Genomic DNA, 24,101 nt, shown 5'->3' on the forward strand with positions numbered 1-24,101 from the left:
GATGGTGTCAGTTTTAAATTTTGTATCACTGAAAGGAGCTGGGCATTGATTTGGTGGGCCTGGGACAGAGACAGAATGAAAGGGGGGTGGGGGCAGCACAGTAAAGGTAGCACCGGCCCTGCTGCTCCCCCAGCACATATTGACTTGTACTTCAGCCTGACCCAACCTTTTGTGGTCTTTCACCTGGAGCTCCATTTCCATCCTATCCCAGTGTTACGATGAGACGGGGATCTGGATCTTATAACAGCCCTCAGCTTTCCAACACTGCTCTCTGCGGGGCGAGGCTAGTTTTAGGAGTAGGGTAAACAATTCTCTGTACGTCTCAGACAGAGGATGAGGTCCCATGATGGCCTCTATAAGACACAGTTTTCTGTCTGGTAAGATTGCAAAATGTGAAGCTTTAAGCAATGTCTCTTCCACACTCTCGCTGTATTGCACCATAAATCTTGTAAAATAATCTCCCTTTTGTCCTCCTCGGCTATGCTCATCTCCACTGAAACTCCGCCATAACCAAGTAATAAACAGGAAAGGCGATGAAGTCCTACCTGCGCCGTAGCCACGCCCCATCCCACGCCACACTGCATAAGTTCCAACATGCGTTATATCCCATCACCCAGCAAGACCTCTTATGAATGTAATCTGCTTTGAAGTGCCGAAAAGTGGAATATAAATGTTTTTTAAAAAGTTGGGTCAGACACGCCTCTTGCCTTTTGTTTGATGCATTTTCCCTCGTTAAGCACAAACGATCATTCTTGTTAACAATGAAGGGTAAGGGGAGGGCTACAGTGAAAGGTTCACAGATTTTAAAATGTTTAGCAGCAGCTCATACACAGTGCAACGTTAGGATGCACAGCAGTAATTATAACAGCCTTGGGCTCCTGCACTTATTTTTATAGAATCCAAGCTCCAATAGACAAAATGCATGCCCAAGAAACCTTAAAGACATTTTATGTAGGGTTGCCAACTGCCAGGCCTACATTTTGGCTCCTTGCATGCTGGGACATGTAGTTCTGATTTCCCTATAGATTTTTTTTCCCCCAGAAAAGCAGGACTGCTCGATTCCAAGTGTGTCATTGTTTCATTACAAGCACTGTGTAGGCTTGTAATGACACACCCATACATATATACACATGTCTGTGTCCCAGAATTATTTGGCAGTCTTAATGGTGTCTCTAAAAGAAATGAGTATTTCTAGGAGCTTCTGCAGGTGCGTATTCATATGCTGAGAGGACTCACCTAGCCTTATGAAATCCTGTACTTCCTGCAAACACGCGGTGCAGATGCTGATATTTGGCACGTTGCCTCTTGTTGGGAAGGGGGCACTGCTTGAACATGAGGGTTTTCTCTACATTGCACTCGCCGCTGTTCTCCTTCTCAGGGGAGATTTGTAACTGAACGTTAAAAGCAAGATACTTTGGGGGCAGCCCGGTGGCTCAGCGGCCATGCTGAGCGCTGCCAGGTAGAGGGTTCTAGGTTCAATGTCCAGCTCAGATCTTCTGCTTCCCAGGTTGGCTGGGGCTGGAGATGCTGCAGAGGCAGCGTTCACTGCCCCTTGGGCGGTGGGAGGGAGGGATGGAGTTGAAATCTCTGTATGTGTTGGTGACACCTAATGGCTGTATTTAAGGTTTATGCTTGCACTTCTCCAGAAGGATCCCTGGTGTGTAGCCCCTGTCCCAGGACTGCTGTAATAAGTGCACTATAAAATAGGGAAATTCCCCATGCCTCACCTGGGAATGAAGGTCCTGGTGCTAGATCTCAGCCCTGGAAGTCCAAAGCAGCACTTTGAAAAAAGTGAAGGCAAACAATGTCTCCAAATTAAAAGCAGCGCGATCCAAACTATTCCATAAATCATTTAAAATTATTAGTGGCATCTCTAATGAGGGAGTATTTGCAGTTTGAAGCTATAACTCACAGAGGAAAGTACATAACAGGACCCTGCCTGTGCATTCCTGGGCACGTAGAGCAAACCTGAATAAAACCTAATTAAAATGATTTTTTTTTCCCAACTCTATCTTTTGATTTATCCAGTAAAGCATATTTGAGATTCTGTGGTATGCAGGAGGGAACTAAATTCTATTACAGCAGAGGCTCTGGCACCATCCCGCTGACGAGATGTTTTCTGTACTTCGCTGCTTGAGAATCTGAACGTCGCACGCTCGTCAGCCACAATCAAAGGGCAGAATAATAGCAAACGCTTCGCCTTCTGCTCCGCCGGCACCAGGCACACAATCAGGCCGATGCTATACCGTGTGCTGGCAGCAGCGCATGCCTCGACCTGCGACTGGACGAGCATCCATAACCCACCCCGCTGCAGAACGGGGTTAGGACGTCCACTCGAGTGTGTAGGTAACAGCGCTCGTCACGTTCAAATGCATAGTGATGAGCCTATTATCTATTCCCCCTCCCCCCCCATGTAATGGGCCCGAGGCACACACTTATATTCACCAAAATTAACGCCTGCCCGGAGCAGGCGCTATTTTGTGAGAAGCCCAAAAAGGGTACAGACAAACAGAAAATACTGGTTTCCTGTACTTCCTCCGACTTAATATTGTGGCGATATTAATTCAGAGGAACTAAAAAAATTAGGAATTCCCCTCCCCCCCCCCCCAAAAAAAAGCGGTCAGGTTAGGAAAAGGGATGCTCTAAAATTGAGCGGCCGTTTTCCTAACCTCTTCCGGGCACCCGCTGCCGAGAAGGCGCTAGGGGCGGGCACTTTCCCTTAGCGCCTCCTTTTTACCACGGCAGCCATTTTGCATTGGGCGCCCCGGCGAGGTGGACCGGCGCACGTTAAGGGAGCGGGCGCTCAGTCGCGAGGCGATCATTGCGTCGGCCTGAACGACGAGAAATCGCTTTGCTTGAGCCGGCGGTTTCTCCTTGTTGCAGTGGGAAGCAGGGGCTGGGATCTGGCACCGGGAGCCTTTTATTTGCCCTCCATTTTATACCCCTCTGGTTCCTTTACTCCAGTCACTGCAGTGGCAGTCCTTAGGCAGGGACCATGCAGTGGGGCTCTTTCCAGAGCAAGGGCGGCCCCAAGAGCCACAAACAGGCCTGGTGTTCAGGAAATTCACCATGAGTACGCATGAGCTGGACTTGTATACTTTGGAGACCCAGAGTATGCAAATCTCTCTCATGCATATTTGTTATGGATATCCTGAAACCCCCGACTGGAGAGGGCTGGGAAACACGGCGTTAGGCAATGACTATAATTCCACCCCCCCCATCTGCCCCAAACCTTCTGGCTTTTAATGTTCAGCTGCAAATCTCTCCTGAGAAAGGAGAAGGAACAGTAGGGTAAGCAATGACAAAGCCCTGTTTCCAGTAATTGTTCTTTACCCTTCCCGATAGCAGGTGTATGCGCCGAACCAACCTTCTGAAGCGGAGAAGGTCCTAAGCCTGACAGACACGAAAAACGCTCACTGGCAGCCACGGAGTCTGAAAAGGATGTCATTCTCTCAGTGCTGCTGTCAGTACTTTTGGAAGACATGGCTCAATGCCATTAAAAAAAAATGTCTACTTTCAGGGAGATTCTGGAAGGTGTCCTTGTTATTTACCCAGTCTGTAATGACATGCTTATTACCGCATGTAAGTTTTTTGTTTCCTTAACCCTGAAAGCATAATTACTATGAGAAATTCCACTCAGAAACATACGAATTAAAATTGCTAGTCTAAGAATAGCGTAGAATGGTTATTTTGGTGCATCAAAACCAACGGTGGTGCTAACAATGCAGATTTAAGTTCTTGGCCTAGTGTTATAGCTTGTGAGCCTTTCACGCCTGGGCCTCCAGCTATACAGTTCTCAGTGGTTTCGTCTATCATTTATCTCGTCCATTAACGTGCCTGTTGACGAAACGCCTCTGCCCTTTTTTTTTTTTCTGGCCTGTAAAATTCAAGAAGGACGTCTTGCTGAAATGTTTGCCATGAGCTGTAGGCCAAACCTGACACTGGGCCTGATCCAGAGCCTCTGCGCTAAGGAGGCCATTTTATCGAGGACCCGGGCGTTATGTCTGGGTGTGCAGGATTTTTTTTTTTTTTTTGCTTCGTTTGCATTTCCTGGGGAAAGGGAGGACAGTGTTCAATTTGTTTTGTTTAAAAAGCTTTGTTTTCATGGCAGGTCAGCTGGCACCATTTTGGCAGAAGAAGCAGCTGGAGGTTTTGGGTCTTTTTATTTTAAAACATTTAGCCACAGTTTGTTTTTTTTCGGTGTGATAGTAGGGGGGGGGGGGATGTCAGGGCTGGCTGCTTCTATTTCTTGAAAATAAAATAAAATTGAGCTTGAGTCCTGCTCTGACTCACCTCCCCCCCCCCCCCATAACTCTGAAAAATAAGGAAAGTGTCTCATGGGTCCTGTTCGCAGGCTCTGCTGAGGGCAACCCTCACCCTCTCCCCGTTCTCTTCCATCATTGAAAAGACACTGGAAACACCCAGGTGCAAGCTCTGCACATCCTGCAGGAGAGTTTTACATTTATACACACAGGGTAGTGTTTAGCAAACGGATGGTTATGTGCTTTGAACCCAAAGCGTGAGGGATTGGTTTTTTTTATATGTAAAATACCACATTCCCAATGTAAACTTCTGCGGAGAAACTGATATTAGGAATGTGCTTACAGGCAATGAGATCCAGGAACCCAGCCTTTGCTGCCTCCTGGTAACAGTCTGGAAAGCAATGTTTTCCGTGGTTGCTAAATGAATTTCAGATTACAGTTTACAATTTCCCCACTGGGCAAGTGTAACCCTTGCTGATGGAATAAAGTGCACAATGTTTCTTCTTTTGGAAAGATTTGCCCTTTTCCTGGCCATTGCCTGTTCTGCTTTTGTTGGCACGCTAGAAGGGACACGGAAGACATTTGGATGGAAAATCAACAAGAAAGACCCATGGTATCCAAAGTTATAATTACCTTGTACCATGACCGCTACACTGAACATATAATTGGTTTCAGATGCATCACAAGCCTCAAATTAGATATTTTTCCCCCCCCCCCAATATACAATTACAGTATCCACAGAGAGTTGACGCCATGCTCAGCAAAGTGTGAGAAATCCCTGGCCCTAAATCCCATAGCTAGCTGAGCTCTATACTGAAGTAATAGGAACCGAACACCTGCCCATGCGCACGTAAAATAAATAGATCTGGTTCAAGCCTCAGAGGGCTGAACAGAGCCAGACTGCTCCTACTGTTAAACATTCATATAGTGCTACACGCTGTGTACTGTACGGTCCCGAGAGGGTTTAGTAAGGCAGCACTAGCCTGTTGGACTGCTGCCCTGCCTTCCCTTTTCCTGTGTTAAAGCGTGAGTTTCTTGCTCCTAACATTAACTTCATGAAATGCATGATATCCAAAACTGTGTCAGAAGGAAGAGGCACAAGTCCGCCTCCTCTCCCTGTAATTGCTCTCACTGCAGATATTAGGGAATGTTTGAGGGAGGTGATAAGACTGGGCAAGTCTCTGCCGGGAGATCAGGTCTATCTGTCTACACTCGGCTGTGGTTACATAACCATGACAGGGGGTGAAGGCGGCAGGACAAGTGGACTGCACTTCAAGAGGATTCTGCAGGAGATTATTTTCTTTTTCCTTTTCCTCGCAACTAATAAAAAAAAACCCCACACCCCAAACCCTTGTTAACTAATGCACCTCACCAACGTATTCAGCACAACTCCAGCCCTTATTTAACTTCAGCATCCTGCAGTATCCACAGTGTGCGGGTCAGCATGAGAGGCGTGGAAGAAGGGGCAAAGAGAAAGCAGGTCTGGCCGGATTTGAATGCAGAGAGGAAGCTTGCACGCCACAGCTGGACAGCAGAAAGCACAATTTTATTACTAGCAGGGACGTGAGTGCAGGGTTCTAACCACCAATATGATGGGATCATGAGAAGCAGCAAAGAATATTCATTCTATAGATTCCTGGAGAGGGGGAAAAGGGGGAAAAGGGGGGATGGGATGGCTCGGCAGTTTGCCCTTGCTCTTCTGAGCACCCTAGCTCAATTGAAATCAGCCTCGATGGGTAACAACACCATGAGCCTTCACTTACAACTATCTGGGGTTTCCCCCCCATCTCTATAACCCCCTTCCAACTCAGTCCCCATGAAATCCGACTAGCAAGTCACTTTACCTTCCATTGCCTCAGGTACAAAACTTACAGGCTGATACAGTACTGTGCACTCCGACGGAGCGCACTGTTGATGGCCCTATTAGTCATTCCCGCGCGATACAGAAAGTAAAATGTGCAGTCAAGCCGCACATTTTACTTTCAGAAATTAGCGCCGACCCAAAGGTCGGCGCTAATTTCTTCGGGCACCGGGAAAGTGCTCAGAAAAGCAGTAAAAACTGCTTTTCTGTGCACCCTCCGACTTAAAATCATGGCGATATTAAGTTGGAGGTCCCGAAACTTTCCAAAAGTTAAAAAAATAAATAAATAAATAAATTTGAAGTCGGCAGGCGGCTGTTGAGTCGAAAACCGGACGCTCAATTTTGCTGGCGTCCGGTTTCCGAGCGGGCTCGAGAACCGACGCCGGCAAAATTGAGCGTCAGCTATCAAACCCGCTGACAGCCGCCGCTCCGGTCCAAAAGGAGGCGCTAGGGACGTGCTAGTGTCCCTAGCGCCTCCTTTTGTCCGTTTTTACCGCCAGGCCTCATTTAAATACAGAATCGCGCGCACAGGAGAGCGGGCGTTCGCTCTCCCGTGGACTTTACTGAATCGGTCCGTTAGATTGTAAGCCCTCTAGGGATAGGGAAATACCTACAGTACCTGAATGTAAACCGATGTGATATGTCAGATTGAATGTCGGTATATAAAAATAATACATAAATAAATAATGTAAAACCCAAGTCTGGCCATGGTCACTGTTCAGTGATAAGAGAGCCTCCTTTTTCCCCAGGGGCTCTGAACGCTACCTCTACAGCATCCCCAGATAGTAGGAAGGAACCATTGTGCCCGACTATTCTCATAATTTCTAATCTTTCTCTTGGCTGTCATATCCCAGTGTAGACTTTAGTAAAGCTAACTAAGACGTGACTGGTCGCTATGGATACTGTTACTTTGGATGCACTGTTGATTTTATTGCCAGGAAACTGAATGTGGCAATGGGAGATCACGAGTAGCTGTACAGAAAAGATTGGTTGATATTGAAGAGGTTACTTTGGATATCATTGCAATGGGATGCATTCTTATGATGTCACTGCCAAGACAGTCTTCCAACCCTCTCCTGCCTGCACACCTAACCCCTCTGGTTTGTAAGATAGCCACAATGAATGTGCATGACACATATCTGCATAAACTGGCTCTCCATTGTAAGCAAATATATCTCCAGGAGAGGGCTGGGAAACATTGCAGTGAGAGACTAATCTGGGACGTTTTTTGAGCTGCCATACTGATGAGGTTGTTTACCCTTAAAGCAAACTCATCCCGTCCCCATAATAGCAATCTGCTTGGGTTTTCAGGATATTCCCAATGAATATATATGAGGTAGATTTACTTATAACTGAAGCAGTGTGTACACAAATCTCCGTGCATACTCATCCAGGGATATCCTGAAAACCCAAATAGACTGGTATCCACAGGGATTGGAGGTTGCCTACGCTTGGCTTGCTTGTGAAGTACTGAGGTGAATGTTGATTGATAAAAGGTTAGCAGAGACCACCTTGCTGAGGGAAATGTGGATGTTTTGTAATGGATGGCTTCGTAAGTATTGCAGCAACACAATGCATTTTAATTGCATCAAAGGTAGGAGACTAACACATATTCTGGTAATAAACTGCATAACATCTTATGCAATGTTTAAAGAGACATTGTAAAGTTGAAAATGAGAGACATCTACTTAAATAATTTTTTGAAATTAAAGTTGAAAGTTGTGAAACTAGATAATGTGAACGGGCGCGATTAGGTGGGTGGCTGGAATCAGAGTTTTGATGCTGGGGAGTATAGAACTATCCTCTTTGTTAACTGATGTATCCCTGAAGAAGCTCTTGATTGCAAGATCGAAATGGTGATGTTTCTTAGCTTATGATTAATTACATTTTCTAAAAACACAGAGGGAATGCCAGGGCTTTGCCTTGTCTTACTTATACTTTCTGTTGGACCTGGACAAGGACTATTCAAAGCTGTTGCTGTAAACCAGCTTTTCAGTCAACTTAGGCCTCTTCCAGGTGTGCGATTCACTAAAACAAATTATTCAAATTATTCAAATTAGGGTGTGTCCCTAGCACCTCTTTTTTGACAGGAGCAGCGTTGTCAGCGAGTTTGAGAGCCGATGCTCAATTTTGCCAGCGTCGGCTCTCAAACCCGCTGACAGCAACGGGTTCAGAAACCGGACACCGGCAAAATTGAGCGTCTGGTTTTCAACTTGCGAGCCACAGGCTGATTTAATTTTTTTTTTTTTTTTTAAATTAATTTTTAACTTTTGAAACCTCCGACTTAATATCGCCATGATATTAAATCGGAGGCTGTACAGAAAAGCAGTTTTTACTGCTTTTCTGTACAGTAAAATGTGCTTTTCTGAAAGTAAAATGTGCGGCTTGGCTGCACATTTTACTTACTGAATCGCGCGGGAATAACTAATAGGGCCATCAACCTACATTTGCATATTGCGGGCGCTATTAGTTTCGGGGCGGTTGGATGCACATTTTTGACACGCTATTACCCCTTACCGAATAAGGGGTAAAGCTAGCGTGTCGAAAATGCGCGTCCAAACGCGGGTTAACAGTGCGTTGGAGCGCACTGTACTGTATCAGCATTAGATGCTGGGCTGCCAGCTAGGGAAGGGAAGGGACCTGTGCTGCCTCACACGCTCATTACAATGACATTTCAGACAATTCTTAGGTTGGGTCCTACACGAGTTTGAGAAAGGAATCCTGTTAGGGAAATGAAAGATGGTGAAAAAGGCAAGCAAGATCCCCACCAAGCAAAATATCCGGCCAAATGCGAGGAAGGTGAGGGTAACCCATGCAAAAAGGAGCCACGTTGCACCCACGAGAAAGAGCAGCCTTTCAAGGAGGGCAGCAAGTCAGGACAAAACCCTCTTGGACTGTCTCTGTTAAGTAAGGAAAGTGCTTGAATAAGATTTTGCTGCCATAATATTATCCCTTTCTCCTCTTGGCTATGACCAATTCATTTCAAGAACACCAAAAACAGTAGATATCTGCAGTGCACAGAGGAAAATATTTCTTAATAATGTACTTTTATGTATGTAGGTGCTGGGGGAGAAGAGAGGTGGTTAAGTTGGGAAACTTTTATCAGTTTGAAAGGAAATGACCTAAACTACCACACGAATAGTAATCAGTAGATTCATCTGAGAAATGTGCTTGCACAAGTGAAAAAAAAAATGAATTCTTCTTGCTACAGACGTAAAACAGGCAGAGACAGAACACACAGTACTACACAATCATATCATCCCAGTCTATACCCAGACCAAGACATGGATATGCAAATAATGTCCCAAATATGTTAAAGCAACATTCTAGGGCTGCACATTTACGCAAGCGATGGGCATTCGTTTTTAACAAATGCAAAAAAATTGCAATAAATGAGGCCATTTTCAGTTTGTTCTTCAAAGAACAAATCAAAAACAGCCTCTGATGAATATACCCAAAATTTCAGGGGCCAGGCCCGACATTGAGGCCTAACCCCAGCACCGAAGCCAGCCCCAGGCTGGGCCGGCATCAAGGCCATCCCAGTGCCGTGGCCTAGTCCCAGTAGAATATACGGCTGACCCAGAGGAAGGTGTTGAAGTGAAGACACTTTGGTGCCATCTCCAAATGGATGGCATTATTTTTCAAGTGCCGGGTTGCGGATGGAATGCCTCCGACACTGGAGCCAGGAAGCAGATAAGTAGGGACCAGGGTGGGAGCTCCCTGGCCCCTGCATTTATCAAGAATCTGGTCCTGGCCCATCTAGGCAGACCCCAGGGCTAGGCCTCAGTGCTGAGCTAGGCCTTGGCACCAGACCTGGCTTGGAGCAGCTTTTTTGGCCTAGGAAGGTCAGCAAGGATCTGTGTTTTGTTTTGTTTTTTTTAAGCAGTTAATTTATTTGTTCTTTTGTTTTGAGGGTTTTTTTGGTTTGGTCAACAAATCAAACCGAAAAAAAAAACATTTAATGAACCAAACAACCCCCACCCCCCACCCCCCCCTTACCAAAAGTAAAAATAAAAAAATAAGCCAAACTGAGAATTTTGGAGTTGCACAACCCTAGTTAACACTTGAATTTAAAGTACGGATTTATAAAACCTGAACACTTGTTTTTGATACCTCTCGCTGCTTGACAGTGAGTAAGGCTCTTTACCTCCCTGCATTAAAAGTAAGATTGTGAGCTCTGCAAGGTAAAACTTCTATAAGGGTGGGGAAGGGGTCTCTAACAGAACTGCCTAAAATGATAGCAGGATATAAGTTGTCCCCTGCTTTGCAAAATTATAGAAAGGGATTGGGATAGAAAGAGCACCATTCAGCCTTAACAGATGAAGAGTCAGATTTGAGGATGGTGCAAAAGTCCTACCGCACTCTGAGGCTGATATTTAGCGGGCCAGTGAGCAGGGTAGCATTTCTTAAGTAACATTACTTGGATATTCAGCGGAACACACCTGGATAGAAGTTCTGCTGAATACATTCTGCTAGAGCTATTTGGGTAACCTAGGACCGATATTTTTTCAGATCAGACCTACCCAGCCCACCTTAGCCAGTAGAGGTGGATATGCCACCAACTGAGAGAAACTGGAATAGACGGAAATGTTAACAAATGGTTCTCCTCCTTCCTAAAAGAGAGGACATTTGAAGTCAAACTGGACCATCAGATATCTGACATCTTCCCAACTGATACAGGTGTCCCTTAAGGTTCAGCTCTCTTGGCCACACTATTCAACATTTATTTGTTGCCCATATGCGCATTACTGGCAAATCTAAGAATCAACTTTTTCCTATGTGCAGACGATAAGCAATTCTAAATCCCTTTCGATAAAACATTTGAAAGAACTGTGTCGTCTCTGTCAACATACATGAAGGACAAACAACAAAAACTTTCTCAACTGAAACTAACTCTAACCCAAGAAAACCTGAAATAGTGTGGTTAAGGAGAGACACAATACTAATCAAACTGCCAACACTAGACCTAGGAATTATTAATATCGCTCCCTCTGATCAAGTATGATACCTAGGAATACAGATCGACGAAAACGTCACTATGAAAAAGCATATACGCAAATTAATAAAAATAGGATACACCAAGCTGAGCATACTACAAACTTAGATTACTGCAACTCCCTATTACTAGGCCTACCTTCAGGCTTACTAAACCACTACAGTTACTCCAAAATGCTGCTGCTAGACTATTACTAGGAACAAGGAATTTTGACCGCATTGCCATGGCCCTGCACTGGCTTCCTGTACAATCCAGAATTAATTATAAAGTATTAACCCTAATTTTCAATGTCGTCAACAATACTAACCCATGCTTATTAGGAGTGACACGTCAACCTTAACACCACAGAGATCCCTAAGGTCACAAAGCAAAGGACTTCTAACAGTGCATCTTACCTGGAACACACACCTAACAGAAATAAGGGACAGAATGTTCTCCATAGTAGGCCCCAAGCTGTGGAACGCCTTTCCAGAGTCATTATGTCAGATAACAGACAGAGAGAATTTCAAACATGAACTAAAAACATGGCTCTTCAGAAAAGCTTACGATTCAACATAAAATACCAATAAACTGAAAACGTCAACGTCAGTATAAGAGACAATGGCAGTGAGGTGAAAAGTAAGTAATGAATGATGTAAAATGCATAGGTAGTAGAATTAGAATTGGCATCTGCCGTAATGCCAACTTAGAAAATGTCAGAATATGAATTCTATAAATATGCTGTCATATTGACCAATAATATGCACGAAGATGAACAAGAACATATACCTGCTGTGATGATGAATGCTGGCACAGAATGTGATTGTTAACCAAGAACATGAATGCTAATTTTGTAAACTGTTGTGATCTTTTTCTAGAATGACGGTATATAAAGTGCCTAAATAAACAAATAAATACATATTATAAATGGATAACATTTAAGCATGCCTCTGGAAGAACCTCCATCATCGCCTCTTTTTATCTGGTTATTGAGTTACCCAAATTTTGCTGGACAGTGGGGTAAAATATTAAATTCTTGGGCTTTGACATGGTAACTCTAAAAGTCACCTGGACAAACTCTTTTTAAATATCAACCTCTCTTTGTACATATTTTTCCAAATAAAGCATTTTTTTCATGGGAAAGGAGCTGAACAACTTGGAATTTGGCTCTCTTTATGGGGCTTTTGAAAATACGGAGAAATTTGAGAACTCTTAGAGACAATGCAATGAATTTGCCACTTTTTTGTATGTTTTCACAAAAAAAAAAAATGTCAGAGGAAGCAAAACAAAGTCTATCACATGCAACTGGCCATTTTTTTAAATCTTTTTGTTCAGCAAAAATATTTGTATCAAACAAATTGCAAAACACTATAATTGAGATAGGCTGTATAAATAGATGAAAATATGTCTAAATTAGCATCTCTTCATGAAAAAAAACCCATGAAGACGGCAAGTTAAAAGGGGGACATTTATGTTTTCTTGGATTTTTTTTTTTTAGTGAAGAACATTTTTTTTATTCCATACTATTGCTGGTAAAGGTTTCTTATAAATTCCAAATTTACAAACAATCTGCTAACTTCAGATGTGAAACCACCTGTAAGCGACAACCATAATGAAAAAAATAAATGGAGTCTTTTCAAATTAATAAAAAAGAATCTCAGTTGAAAAGGTTTGAAACTAAAAGGTGATGAAAACCACAGCAAAAGTCATTTGAGAAGAATGTATCTGGAAGTCTAATGGTTTGTGCTGACACAGCCTTAAAATTGATGTCACAAAGTTTTGTTAAATTGCAAAATTCCTTGATGCATTGCAAGCAGTCAGCTCTCCCACAAATACTTGCACTGTGACTGTTTTTGAGTATTTGCTATATTCATTTATTGCTAATCTTTAAATCTGCCCCTAGCTTGGCTGCCACAGCCTCATGCCCTGACCTCGCCTTTGGTTGACTCCCTTCTCTTTTCCTCCCTGCTTATCAAAACCTTAAATATTTTAATGGGAGGATACTCAACCTTCAGGCAGCTACTTTTCCCCTTTGGCTTTTCACAAGTATTTAGGGACCAACATTTTCCCATGAGAATGTTATTTTTTTTCCCAGTAAGTAGCATTTACTCTGAATCTTCATTTTCTCAGGCGCATGTGATTGAAAGAGATGAGAAGAAGCAATGCACGTGGAAAAAGCTGAATTTATGAGAAAAATTGCAAAAAAAAAAAAAGAGTAAAAGTTGTAGATCTTTTCTTTTAGGGCTGTGGCAGCGAAACATTTATATTGTACATAGACAGTGTTGGCCTACTTTCTGAAGGAAAAGAAAGTTTTCAGGGTGCCCTAATAACTTTTTTGTTTGATGTCTTATCCACACCAGATTCTCTGGATATCAGTGGAGACATGAGGACTATGACAGGGATGGTGGTGGTTTGTTTTTTTTTCAGATCCATGGATATGTGTGGACTGTAGATGGGAAAATAGTCCCCTTAGGTACTGGGTGGAAATTTTTGTTATTAAGGGGGAGTGTGCAAATATTATGATTGTATAAGAGAAGACCTAGGGAGGGTAATTTTATAAGGGTGTGGGTAGGCGAAAATCTTTGAGTGACTTTTATGTGCAGGTTTTATCCTAACTTTTTAAAGCAAACATGCGCATAAGCGGGCTGCTACACGCACAAAGTCACCCAAAAAAAAGTTATGCCAACTCTATCGAGGGGCATAACTTATGCAGGTGAAGTTACCTGCATACTTTTTAAAAGACAAAAGTATGCATGCAAGTCAGAACTCCCCCCCACCCCCCCAGTTCACATAAAAGACGCAGAAAATTGGGTTAGGTATGTATTTTTCCATGCACCGATCCCCAGGCTACAACAGCTATTTACATGCATTAAATAGCTCCGACCCGCGACACGAGGCCCCGCCCCCCGGAGCAACGCAAGGCCCGCCCCAACGATGACTTCACTGCAAGCACAGGGTAAGGAGCTTTAAATCCTCCTACTTCGGGCGCCGCACGCTTAAGGGGCACACTAAGGGCCTGCCCCTTAGTGTGCCCCTTTGTGCTGCCACTGTGCCTCTCGACCTACTACTTCGACAGAGTCCTTCCAGGCCCGTCCATCGACCCACCCACAGACGCTCAGCCGACCAGCGAACTTCCACCGAAACCTGAACCAACCAACATCGGTTATTTACTCGGTTATTTATTCTTTCGGATAATAGAAAGACTAGGGGGCACTCCATGAAGTTAGCATGGGGCACATTTAAAACTAATCGGAGAAAGTTCTTTTTCACTCAACGCACAATTAAACTCTGGAATTTGTTGCCAGAGGATGTGGTTAGTGCAGTTAGTATAGCTGTGTTTAAAAAAAGATTGGATAAGTTCTTGGAGGAGAAGTCCATTACCTGCTATTAATTAAGTTGACTTAGAAAATATCCACTGCTATTACTAGCAACGGTAACATGGAATAGACTTAGTTTTTGGGTACTTGCCAGGTTCTTATGGCCTGGATTGGCCACTGTTGGAAACAGGATGCTGGGCTTGATGGACCCTTGGTCTGACCCAGTATGGCATGTTCTTATGTTCTTAGTGCCAGAGACAACTCACAACCCCCTTCAGAACGATGCCCAGACAAGTGGAGCCCACACATGACGCTCGCGCAACTGGCGCAAACCCGCCGGGATAAGAGCCAACCTCGCCAGGGTCTCCAGCTCCGATCCCTAACAACGATCCACCCCAAGGAGCGTAACCAAGGACCCTGCCCCCTTGTTGCCCCCCTTTCCCTTTCTCTCCCACGCAAAATCACTTGCCTCCCCATGCAAAACTCAAAAATCCCCAGCCCCCATCACCGTCCCAGCTCACAACAACCCCCTTCCCTCCAACCCATCCCTCAATAACCCTCACTCAAACCCCCTACTTCAGCAACCCCCAGCATTCCACCCCCAGCATCAACTTAACTCACCAAATCCAGCCCCAACATCAACTGTAAACACACTACACATCTACTTATTCCACCCACACAACCTGCCTACCCGATACCTCACCCCACACCACACATTCTACCCACACAACCTCCCTACCCTATTCCTCTCCCCACACCACTACACCAACATGCACCCAAAACACACACCTCCAACCTTAAACCAACACGATGCCCCCAGTAACACAAAACCTACACGCACCTCCAGAACACGAAAACTCATCACTACCCCCACACACCCAAACAAGCTAATCACAACCCTCACTAGAATATATCTACTCCTACTCAATGCACAGTCCATCACCAAAAAGATCCCATTAATACACGACCTCCTAATTGACTTGCACCCCGACATACTCTGCATAACAGAGTCACGGCTCAAAAACACAGACAACACCCTCATCAATCAACTACCCAAAGCAATATACAATATCTACTCCATACCAAGACTAAAAAGAAAGGTGGCAGATTACTCCTCATGACCCTAAAGAAACTCAACATCACAGTCCACCCCATCAACCTTCCACTCCCCATAGAAATCAGCCTCTTCAAATCAAAATCACTACAAATCATCCTCCTATATGCCCCACCAGGAACTCTACAACACAACATCAAGACCAACCAGATCACCATACCTTGCAACAATACCCACTCCTACACCCAAACTATCCCACCTCGCTTCCACCAAACAACGCTCCATCTCCTTAGCTGGTCCCAAGCTATGGAACTCACTGCCCACCAGTCTACGCCTTGAGATCTGTCCAAAGAAATTTAGACAGAAACTTAAAACATGACTTTTCACGCACGCCTACTCTTAATCTGCCATCCCAGTCCCATTTATAGGAGTAATGAAGAGGCCCATCAGACAGCTTTCATGGTAGGCAGGAAGAGAGAAGGCAAAGAGGCAAAGAGGGTTTGTCCTCCCGAGCCTCTTCCTTTTATTGTACATTCATACAAAGGCAGATGATGTGTCATTACATGATTGGCTACTTTCCCATAGCAACAGAAGAGTCATTACACCATTGGCTTTGGCTCAGGGGGTGTGCACGGATCATATCATTGGCTGCTGAAATCTATACCTCCTGACTTTGTCCTGCCTCTGACTAGGGAAAACCCTGCCCTACTTTCAGGCTATCAGGATTAATTATAAGCCAGAGAAATACATGCAGTCAGGTATCCTCTCCTAGGCAGAGAGGCTTAAGCACAAGTGATGCTTTTATTCAGGCAAATGTCAGGGAGAAGGGAAGTTAGTGTTTAAACCCTGATGAAATGGCTTGCTGGCAAGCGCATATTTCCCACACCATTCCCCCCCTCCCTCACCCCCCCTCTAATCTTTCCTCCCCCTCCACCCCCCACCCCTCCCTCACCCCCCCAACCTCCCATCCCTCCCTAACTTAGCCCCCTCCCCACTCCCTCACCTTGTATATTGAATGTACATAATAGAATGCTTATAGAATGTACATAACCCCTGCTTTTGTAATTAAACCCCCCCTTATTCCCTCCTCTGTTCCCAGCATACTCATATAGTTCCAAGTTACTGCCCTGCCCCTTCCCTCCCCTCCCCCCTAGTTATAATATCAGTTACAATGTAAAGCCCTGTTGGCTGAATTTCCTGTTGTCTGGAAACCGATGTGATGTCTCGTGCGAATGTCGGTATAGAAAAAATGTTAAATAAATAAATAAATAAACATATCCACCCTAATTGAAACCATCACCACCAACATCGACATGGCCTTACCTACGATCATTCTAGGGGACTTCAACCTACATATGGACAAAACCCCACTCTCACCTACCGGCGAACTCCTCCTAGAAATCATGACAGCCATTGGATTCAAACAAATAATCAACACCCCCACCCATAAATCAGGACACACCCTGAACCTAATATTCACCAACAATCACATAGACCTCCCCCACCCCCCAACAGCCTCCACCATCCCCTGGTCAGACCATAAACTCATCCACACTAACCTACACCTAAATCACCCACCCACAGAAGCAAATTGAGCTAACAAACTCATCAAATTCACCAAACTATACCCAATCAATGAACTCACCGAAATCCTACCAAGTAAACTGAAAGACCTCGACATGAACGACGCAAACACCGCTACGAACTCTTGGACAGCCATCAACACAGAAGTAGCAAAGATCAAATGCCCAACTATCAAAAAAGTAATCAAGACCACTAATAAACATAAAACACCCTGGTACGCACCTGAACTAAAAAAACATCAAGCACCTCCTAAGACAATCCGAAAAAAAATGGAGAAAAGATCCATCCCCTCAACTAAAAGACAGATACAGAACCATACTATACATCTACAGAACAGACATCGAAAAGGCCAAAAGAGATTACTAAGCCAAAAAGATCCATGACCACCAATTTAGTCCCAAAACCTTATTTGCATATGTCTCAGGCCTGATACAACCCACCACCAACACTCCCCACCAAGAAGACTCCTCAAGAACTTGCGAAGAGCTCGCCAACTACTTCAACGACAAAATTACTAAAATGATCGCCACCACCCACACACCAACCAGCCTCCATCTAACCCAGCATATCGCACCACACCAGCCTCGACCCAATTTGAAACAGTTGCCTCAACTGAAGTAGAATCGATAATTCACAAACTAAACCCAGCTGCACACCCCATCGACCCCCATACCTAAAAAACTTCTAAAGCAAATCCCAAACATCATAGCTAGACCCATAACGGACATAGTTAATATATCACTGGAACAAGGTACCTTCCCCGACTCCCTCAAATGTGCCAGCATCAAACCAATCCTCAAAAAACCACAACTAGACAAAGCTGATCCATCAAATTACCGACCCATTTCCAACCTTCCCTTCATCGCCAAGATCCTTTAAAAAAATTGTCAACCGTCAACTCTCAGCACACCTGGAAAATAACAACATCCTATCCCCATCCCAACATGGATTCAGAAAACATTTCAACACCGAAACACTCCTCCTTTCCCTCACAGACTACATTATCAGAGACCTGGACCACGGCCAATCCTACCTTCTCATCCTACTTGACATCTCTGCCGCCTTTGATACCGTCAACCATGAATCCTTACTAAACAGACTAAGCAACATCGGCCTAGGCAACACCACACTCAGCTGGTTCAAATCCTATCTAACAAACCGTTCACACAAAGTCAGACTTAACTCCACTGAATCCAAACAAATCCCCCTCACACATGGTATACCTCAAAGTTCATCCCTCTCCTCCACCCTCTTCAACATCTACATCCTCCTCCTATGCACGTTTCTAACCGGACTAAACCTAACCTTCTTCCTATACGCAGATGACTTTCAGATTCTACTCCCCATAAAAGAAACCATCACAAACACACTAAAAACCTGGGACAACCACCTTCTGAAGATAACACAACTACTATCTCAAATGTCCCTCAACCTCAACCACAACAAAACCGAAATACTTTACATTAACAACAAGACAATATCGCCTCTTAAAGACAACAACTCAGTACGTACAATAGACGACAAAATATCCTCCTCAGCCAGAGATCTCGGTGTACTCATTGACAATGAACTCAACATGAAGAAACACATAAGCTCAATAATAAAGGATGGATTCTTCAAACTGCAAATCCTCAAAAAAATCAAACCACTTCTCTATACCCAAGACTACAGAACAGTACTCCAAGCACTGCTATTCTCCAAACTCGACTATTGTAATGCACTACTCCTGGGCTTCCGATACAACTCTCTGAGACCACTACAACTACTCCAAAATGCAGCGGCAAGATCACTCTCAAACACCAAAAAATCTGAACACATATCACCAATCCTCAAAACCTGCACTGGCTGCCCATCCCACAAGGAATTCAATACAAAGTTCTAACACTCATACACAAAGCACTATATACTGAAAAATTTGACTGGCTGAGCCCTGCCTTTCACTTTCAATCCTCCCAAAGAACACTCCGATCCACCAACACTGGACTCATTCCTACTCCATCACCAAGAATGGCCCACCTGACCTCAACAAGGGAATGAGCCCTAACAGTGGCAGGTCCAACACTATGGAACAGCCTACCACCTCAACTCAGGCTCAACCCCACAACCCAATCATTCAAAAAGAACCTAAAAACATGGCTCTTTCAAAAAGCATACCCAACTACCACCCAACACATGAACACGAGCGCTCCCCCACACACCTCCCACTCCCCTCCCTCAACACCCACATCAGATCCGCATAATCACATATTATGATCAACCCCAAAAACCTAAGCTTTCTCACTACACTTGATGCAAAATTTCAATGATATTCTCTACCTCTAAAATGTTTCCAAATGACTCCCCACAAAGTTTCAATACAAAAAGTTATAAGGTTCAATTCAACATGTTACAAAGTTCAATGTAAAATGTTAAAAATGTTCAATCTTAAATGTCACAATGTTCCTTTGTAAAACAAGAAGTTTACGCTAATAGACTCCTCGGTTACACTGTAAACCAGTGTGATACGTCCGATGAACATCGGTATAGAAAAATAAATAAATAAAATGTTTTATGCATGCAATTGGCTTTGAAAATTCAGCCCATAATGACACAGAGTTTCTAACCCTACTCTTCACATTTGCCTTTTTCAGAGGCTGCAGCAGTGAAGTTTAATTATCTGTTTAATTATCCATATGCAAAAATCAGGCAGCTCTAAATATTCCTGTTTTTTAGTCCTCAAGGTTTATCTCTCTCCTCCTCCATCTCTCAAAAGATACAAAGTACACATTTATTTTAAATCATCAGAAATGTTTTCCCACCGTCCCAAGAGGAATTACTTCATTGGAGAAATGCTGCCAAGTGCCAACCCCCCTTTTGCACAGATACTTTTCCCAGCTTTCGCCTTATCGGAGGGTTCCAGCTTTGGTCTTTATAAAACAATCCTTCAGTTTCTTTGCCGGGCTGCGGGTTGAGCCAGTGGCTGATGTCAGTTTCCTGTCACGAGTCATTTGTGCGCAAAGGCGAGGATTAAAAATCTTGTCCCCCCATCATCCTAGGGCCTCTTACCCCCTTTAAACGCATGTAACATGCATTCTCCCCATGGACAAGAAATAGGAGAAAGCTGTTAAATGAATTTGGTGGAAAGAGCTCTGGGGAGACTTTATTTATTGTATACGCTCTGCAAATTGGGTGACCGGGGACGACGACAAGCTGTGCCAATCCTGGTTTTACTTCATCCCATGCTTGGCAAGGTAGCTCTGCTTTATTAAGTGAATGGGGTTAAACCAGGACTGGTTCAGCTTGTGACCCCCCCTAGACATGGCACTATAAACTCATGCGATGGTTAGAAGATGCCAAAACTTTATTTTGGATTACTAATGTACAACCTTTGGCAAAATGTTTAAGAGAAAACAAGCGGTCATTGCACAGGAGCAGTACTGGAGTGCAGAGGTACATAGGGGACCAGGAGTGCTTGCAGCTGGATTTTTAAAAGATAGGTTCAGGGATGTTCCTGGTGGCTCCGTGGCAAGCGCTGTGGACCCTGGATCAATCTCCGAGTGTGGTCTTCCGCTCTCCGGACCAGGCCTGCAGGATTCTGGGAAAGAGCGCCTTGCTGCATTGTCCAGACCAGATAGGCTGGGAAGGGGTTTAAAACAGGCAGAAAAATCCCAGGGTGGTGGCGAATAAAAGGCTCACGGCGCCAGATCCTGGCCCTGCTTCCGACTGGGCCGAAGGCTCAAAGAAGCAGGAGGAGACCGCCGGGTCAAAAAAAAACAAACCACAAACATTTAGAGTTAAGGGTAAGCCTATGATATCCTGGGCTACTCGGGCACTTCAGCAAAGGATGAACTGCACAACCCTGCAGGACTCTGTGATGGAAAACACACCAACAAGCTCTGTGTAAGCCCTTCCCTCTTAATAAACCAGGTTGACTGATTGAGATTTTGTGTTGCCAGACTGTGCAAAGCTGAGACAGGCACAGCAGCGTCAGGGTCAGGCTGGTTATCATTCCCATCACGCAGGAACTCAGTCTCGGCGTCTTCCAGAGTGAGGTTCCTCTGCTATCAGCTATTAATGTAATCCTCTGAAGCGGTGGTACCATCACCGCAGTGCTTTCCACTGCAAATCAGCGGATAGCAGGAGTAAAATAAAACAACCCATGCTATTTTATTTTGCATGCTCTGTACTTGGGGCTGGGAGCGTGGATTTGTGTTTCTAGCTGGGTGCAATTGCAGAATGTTTTTATAATCCCCTAAAGTTATTCATCGCATGCAGGAGGTAAAGCTCTCCTGTGCGTTCCATTATTGGGTTTTTCTCTGCTTCTTTTCCCATCCGTAACTGGCGAGTCACATCCCTCCTAACTCCCCCCCCCAAGATACGCAGGTATTATGTGCCTCCTAGAGGCCTCCTATCCCACATAGTTTTATGTTGGCTCAGAGAATAAGTTAGTCTGACCCGTCTCCTGTATGGCTTAATAGCTCTCATTATATCCTATGGGAGGAAAATTGGAATTTGTTAAATTATCTTTTCCTATCATACGGAATCACAGGATCTGTCCTGTGCTACACTGTTTTCTTCCATTCTGTTTTATTCCATTGGAACAAACCTTCCACCCCTGCTAAACAAACAAATAAATAAATACAGGCGGAGGAAATCTTTTTTAAATAAGATCAGCTGACTGGAGGACAAGAGGGCCTCTCTGAGTTGCTGCTGGGCGGGTGCTCTGTGAAGTCTGGGACCTTTTCCCTTAATTTCTTTTGCTAATTGCCTTACTATGGGGAAGAAGAAGCCTTACCCCTCTGAGCCTCTGATGTCCATTATGGGTCCCACGGACTCCTTTGTTTACAACCCAAGGGGAACCACTGGAGGGGAGCCTGAGAAGTCCATTTCGGTCAAGGAAACCTTTTTTAAAAACTCAAGTTTTACCCCTGTATTGTTGCCATAAACTTCTCTGTTTGTTCCGGGCACTGTAATATAACTACTTTCCCCTCCCTAATGCCCCGCAGTCGAACAGGAAACAGAAGAGAAAATCTGACGCCTTTCTGAAACAATTCTGAGCAAGTTGGTGCTCAGGCCTTACGGCTGGCTAGCTGACACCTTAGCGCGAGTATCCAGCTTTCCAAATCTGAGAGCCCGGTGGCATGTTTATCTAAACTCTCCCGCACTTCGCCTACTGATGACCGCCGCGGATACATCCTTTAGCAACTTCCTCCACTTTCAGATCCAGCAAAGCACGCCGCCGTCTTGGGGGATATAAGACAAATCCATATCTTTAAGAAGTCTCGAGTTCATTTGTCCACATGTCTCACAAAAAAAAAAAGTATAATATTAGGCAGTCTCTCCTTTAATATACAACAAAAAACTTTCTGCTGCCAGTCTAGGGCCAGATTTCATTCAGATGTACACAGATCCCTTCGGAGCACGACTCCTTGGCTGGCCAGCAAACTGGAAGTCCTCCGAGCAGCCTGCTTCCTGCCCTTTCCAAACAGACCCAGGCTGCAAGGAAATGAAGATTCCTGGAGCACAGGCCACAAGTTTTGGATATCGGCAGAGCTTATTTATTTATTTTTTTTGTTTCCCAGCAAATGCATTGTTAACTTTCAAGGCAACACGTTTGTTTCTTTGAGTCGGAAGACTTGAAAAGTACCTGTGGGACACATTGTCTGGAGATCACATCCTGCACTGATGTTGGACAGTGGACCTTTGTCTATAATTATGGATGGATAATGAAAGTTCACGTTACTTTTATTAAATATCTGTTTGGACTCGCCCTCTGATCATTTCTCTTCCCCTACTTCATGGACTTTAACCTTTTCATAAGGGATTACATTTCATTATTGTTGTTGTTTTTTTTCTTTATATTATCTGGCTATTCTTTTTTTTTATTAGCGGTCCTGTTAAATTTCAAGTATAATTAAAAAAAAAATTTGCAGACATTCTGTTTACTTTTAAATGGACAGCAATGACCTCTGCAACCCATAGCCCAATACTGGCCTGAGAATATCAGTCAAGGGGATGATATTAATAAAGTTGCCTAACAAATCTGCTTCGTTTTTTTGAAGGGGTTAATAAACATGTGGATAAAGGTGAACCGGTAGATGTAGTGTATTTGGATTTTCAAAAGGCGTTTGACAAAGTCTACGAAAACTAAAAAGACATAGGATAGGAGGCGATGTCCTTTCGTGGATTACAAACTGGCTAAAAGATAGGAAACAGAGAGTAGGATTAAATGGTCAATGTTCTCAGTGGAAAAGGGTAAACAGTGGAGTGCCTCAGGGATCTGTACTTGGACCGGTGCTTTTCAATATATATATAAATGATCTGGAAAGGAATACGACGAGTGAGGTTATCAAATTTGTGGATGATACAAAATTATTCAGAGTAGTTAAATCACAAGCGGACTGTGATACATTACAGGAGGACCTTGCAAGACTGGAAGATTGGGCATCCAAATGGCAGATGAAATTTAATGTGGACAAGTGCAAGGTCTTGCATATAGGGAAAAATAACCCTTGCTGTAGTTACATGATGTTAGGTTCCATATTAGAAGCTACCACCCAGGAAAAAGATTTAGGCATCATAGTGGATAATACTTTAAAATCGTCGGCTCAGTGTGCTGCAGCAGTCAAAAAAGCAAATAGAATGTTAGGAATTATTAGGAAGGGAATGGTTAATAGAACGGAAAATATCATAATGCCTCTGTATCGCTCCATGGTGAAACCACACCTTGAATACTGTGTACAATTCTGGTCGCCGCATCTCAAAAAAGATATAGTTGTGATGGAGAAGGTACAGAGAAGGGCAACCAAAATGATAAAGGGGATGGAAGGTTCTTGTGGCCTGGTTCTTGTGGCCTGGTTTGGCCTCTGTTGGAAACAGGATGCTGGGCTTGATGGACCCTTGGTCTGACCCAGCATAGCAATTTCTTATGTTCTTATGTTCTTGAAAAATACCCCATTACTCATTTCTCATTCTTAACAGCAGCCTGTATAAAAGAGGTGCAAAAAGGGTTCTGCTTTCCTTTCCACTTGGTTTAACCAAGCATTTAAAAGACCCAGGTGCCTAGGTT

This window comes from Rhinatrema bivittatum, chromosome 8 (assembly GCF_901001135.1).
Source record: "Rhinatrema bivittatum chromosome 8, aRhiBiv1.1, whole genome shotgun sequence".
Classification (NCBI taxonomy): Eukaryota; Metazoa; Chordata; class Amphibia; order Gymnophiona; family Rhinatrematidae; genus Rhinatrema; species Rhinatrema bivittatum.